This window comes from Petaurus breviceps, unplaced genomic scaffold (assembly GCF_028583685.1).
Source record: "Petaurus breviceps papuanus isolate PSGF00001 unplaced genomic scaffold, PetGlider_PUasm1.0 91133, whole genome shotgun sequence".
In the NCBI taxonomy this organism is placed as follows: domain Eukaryota; kingdom Metazoa; phylum Chordata; class Mammalia; order Diprotodontia; family Petauridae; genus Petaurus; species Petaurus breviceps.
The window spans coordinates 76623923-76628493 of NW_027187419.1; the positions used below are offsets into that span (position 1 = coordinate 76623923).

At 39.6% G+C, this 4571-nt stretch overlaps 1 long non-coding RNA gene across 1 annotated transcript in view; it reads left to right on the plus strand.

Annotated features, from left to right (window-relative positions):
* The window catches only part of LOC138155475 (uncharacterized), a 29877-nt gene extending 25728 nt beyond the window's left edge, over window positions 1–4149 (plus strand). Inside the window, exon 3 of the long non-coding RNA XR_011166838.1 lies at window positions 3850–4149. This is a non-coding gene — a long non-coding RNA (uncharacterized lncRNA). The remainder of the gene's footprint in view (window positions 1–3849) is intronic.
* Window positions 4150–4571: the final 422 nt, after the last annotated feature.

The following is a 4571-nucleotide window of genomic DNA, read 5'->3' on the forward strand; positions in this document are numbered from 1 at the left end:
TTTTTTTGCCTTTTGGAGGGCAATTGGGGTTAAGTAACTTGCCCAAGATTACAGGCTAGTATTTTTGTGTGGGTGTTAAGTGTCTCAGGCCGGAACGAACTTGGGTTCTCCCGACTCCAGGGCCGGTGCTTTACTCATTGTGCCACCTAGTCGCCCCTCTCCTTCACTCTTAAGTGTGATTTTCCTAAAATGTAGGTTCCTCCAGGATAAAAAATGAAAATCCTTTGTGTGACTTTTAAAACCCTTCACAACCTTGCCCCCTCCTTACCCTTCCAGTTTTCTTAAACATTACTCCTCTCTGTACACTCTATGATCCAACGACACTGGCCTATTTGTTGTTCTTCCCACACTCCACCTTTTGACACGCTCCACCCTTTGCCCTGGTTGTGTCTTGTGACCGGAATACTCTGGCCCCACACCTCTGCCCCTTAGCTTCTCTGGTTTCCCTCAAGACTTAGCTCAAATCCTACCTTCCGTAGCAAGACTAACTTCTGCTCCCCTTCCCCCTTTTCTGCTTTCCACACAAGTGCTTCCTTTCTGAAATTACTTCCTCTTTACTCTATCTAGTATCTACAAGATTATTTACACCTTGTAAATAATATGGCACAAGTATTCACTAACCATTTTAAATTGATCATTATTGTAGTCCTTTAAAAAAGTTGCAATCATTCTCCCATTAGAATGTGAATTCCTGGAGTGCAAAGGGACAGTGTTTTTGCTTTTCTTACATTTCCAGCTATCATAGTACCTGGCATATAAATACTTAAATGCCTGTTGACTGACCGATCCTTACAACAAGGAAAGATAGGAAAAGATAGCATCTCTAATTCCTTCCTTAGTATTTCCAATTTCATAGCTTAGATACTAAATCATAACTAATTAGATACTAAATAATAATTAATTAGATACTAAATCATACTAATTCATAACCATGAATCATCAAGGGGTTGTACTCTTTCCGTAAGTACAGATTGCAAACCCCTCTGTCCTTAGATCAGTGAGTCAAACTCAGAAAAAAAGCTCATTAAGTACATAAGGCTCCTTGTAGGGTAGCATATTGACTTAGAAAACCATACAGTAATGCTATATATTGGTCTATTGTATTTTTTATTTACTTGTTAAATATTTTACGATTACATTTTAATCTGGTCTGGCTGGTCAGGAGTGTTTCTGGCTACAATGTCCACTCCTATTTGACAACTCTGCTTTAGATGGTTTCATGATTTTCTATAGTGTATAATTCATCATTTGGTGACCACTGGGGATAAGTCTTTCTGAATTTAGCTAGACTGGTTCTCAAATGAAAGTCTCTTGCCAGGCCTATTGTAAAGGTGTGGAATTCCCCAAAAATCTCTGCGGGTAATTACAGAAAACAGACAAAGGCAGAAGGAGCTTGAGAGTGCATCACTACTGATTGGTGGATATTTTTAGTTTTCTGCTTAGTAATGAGCTTGGGAATTAAGTCAATATTATGACCAAGCATGAGTTTGTGTATGTATCATGTACTGGTCACATATGGGTCACAATATTCTTGTTTTGGCTTTCATAGGTCATAGTATCTTAAGTTATGACTCAGGATCTGAGTTATGATTTAGTATCTAAGCTATGATTTCTAACAGGTCACCATGTCCAGGCTTCCACCTTTCACAGTTTAAGTTTTTTATGACTTTTCACTTATTACTGTATTTTATGGCTTTTTTCTCAATTGGGACCCCACATCTATATTCAAAGCCATTGTAATTTAGCATGGACTTTTCTGCCCAGTGTCATCTCAACACTACATCAAGGCATTACAGTAGAAATTTGATGGATGCATCCCAAGTTTTCATCTAAGGAAACTGACTCAGGTTAAGAGACAGATAATCTCAGGCAAATCTGAATGTGGACTGATCTTCTGATTTCTAGTTCAATGTTCTTTCCTTTATATTATGTACTGTTATCTATGGTAGTGGACATCTTAACTGGCAAGAAGATATAGCTTAAATTTTGGGTATGAAGTCAGAGAAAAAACAAGTGATCGATGAATTTGCATTGTTGATTTATAAGGAGAGATTAAGATACATGTAACTCACCTAAGTAAGGATAATGGGGGAATGATTAGGGAGGCATTTTGGCATCATGTGGGTAGAGTGTTGTATTTGGAATGAGGAAGAACTGAGTTAGCTGTGTGACTCTGGCCAAGTCACCTAACCTTTCTCAGTCTCAATTTCCTCATTTATAAAATGGGGATATTAATAGCATGTAACTCATATGAGATGAGATAACATATATAAAATGCTTTGCAAACTTTAAAGTGCCATATAAATATTGGTTATTAATAACAAGCCAAAAGAAATTGTAGCTATAACATGGGAAGGTAGAATTTTGATATTTTTGTATGGAAAAGTAGTCTTAGTGGTATTCCTGGAGATGTTGAGAAGAGTTGTCAGGGCATTAGAACCTGAGGTAAAGCTGATGGGGAAGACTAGCCATTGTTCAGGAAGTCAGACAGAAGGAGGGACTATCTCCTCTTCAGGAAGCATAGAACTTGTCAGTTATGTTTGGTCCCATTCCAGGAGGCTGTAAGTAGAGAGTGGAGTGGCAAGGGAGGAGAGCAAAGCATGAAGTCATTCCTTTAAATAAAATAGGAATTTGTTCAGTGAGCATATTTCAAATTCCAGTCACTGTACAGGGGTAAAAAAAGATAGAAAAAGATGAAAAGAACAGAGAGGCAGCCTGGAATTCTGGATGGACAGTCAGTCTTGGAATCTAAGAGGACCTAAGATAGCATTCTACCTCTGTCAAATATTGTCTGTTTAACCATGGGAAACTCACACAACCTCTTGGAGTCTTAGGCAACTGTCTAAGATGACTAGATCCAGAGAAGATGCTTATTTGCATTGGCAAAAGAAGTTCCTCACCTTGCCCTCCTTATGCAAATGAAATCACAACTCTTATTCAAAAAAATGAGGAAAAGAATAGTCTTTAAAGGAGCAGAATCACAAAGTATGGTCGCTGGGGGTCTTCTTCCTTTATGTTCCTGCAATGGAGACTTATTTTCCCCACTACAATGCATCCTTCAGTGTGTGCTGAAGTCCTAGACCTCAATTTCCTCATCTATTAAATGAGGAGGTTGAACTTCTTGGCCTCTAAGGTACTTTCCAGCTCTAAATCTGGGACCTTAGGATGTACAGCTAATGCCATATCTGCACAGTATACTAAACAGACATTTACTAGCTGCGTCACCCTGGGCAGGTCACTTCTGTTTGCTTCAATTCCTCAACTGTAAAATGAGGGTAATGGCATCTACTATGAAGGGTTGGTATGAGGATCAAATGATGGAATATTTGTAAAGTGCGAATATAGCTCTTGGCACATAGTAGGTACCATATAAATGCTTGTTTCTTCCCCTTCCCCAAATCCCCCACTCCCAAAGAACAATTCCTATATCACTTCCCAATTTGTATTCAGGGATACTTAAAACAAAGCCTGCCAAAGGCTGGTACCATCTACTTTTATCCTACACCTACAGGGAAAAAAATATCTGTCTAGGGGAAATCTGTTAAACAAAAACAAATTGGCAAGGAACTTCTGAGCTTCTAAATTTGGAGCCCAAATCATTGAGAGCTGGGCCTAGGAACCTGGACAGACTAGACCAGGGCAAGAATATTGTTGGAGGTGTGGGGAGAGAAGGTGGAAAGAAACAACTTCTCTTCAGATCTCTCCCACCTTTAGGAAGAGTCAGCCAGAGGCCAGGAAGGGAGCAAATGTCAAAGATGACACCCTGAAGACAGACAGAGTGTGGTTGAGCAGGACCAGAGACAGGTAGTTGAGCGTCTCTTGTGTTTTAACGTGTTCATTTTCTCGCAGCAGGTTTAGCCTGGAGTTGCCGGAGAACCTTTGGAGGTGGAGGCTGGCCAGCTGTGCGGGAAGGACCATGGGGAGCAAAACAGCCTACCTTTTAGCTATGATCCTGATGTCTGTCCTGATGTCGCCCTCCTCATCTCTACTCCCCATGCTTACTCTTCTCCTGGTCCCTTTATGCTCCTTTCTGAGCTTTCTCTTCCTTGAAGCTAACTTTCATTTTTCATAACTACTTACTCTGGCTCTGTAAATGTGAAAATAAAACACAACCTCTTCCCTGCCCTCCCCAAATATCCAACACAATAAAAAGACTTTGTAGGTTTTATGACTTATAACTCTTTTCTGAGTTCCAGTGAAACATTTTTGCCTCTTGTTGGGGAAGCCAGAAGCCATACTTTTTAGTTACATACAGTAGATCAATCAATAAGTATTTAAGTGCCTTCTAGGTGCCAGGCACTATGCTAAGTGACCCTGGGCAAATCACTGAACTTTTGTCTGCCTCAATTTCCTCAATTGTAAAATGGCATAATACTAGCACCTACATTCCAGGGTTTCTGTGAGGATCAAATGAGATAATATTTTAAAAAGTGCTTAGCACAGTGCTTGCCACTTTGTTGGAACTTAATAAGTGCTAATTTTCTTCTAGTGGGAGTAGTTTAGTGAATTGCTTATGGGTATACAAATACAAATAAAAAGAAAGACAGTCCCGCCCTCAAGGAGTTTACAAT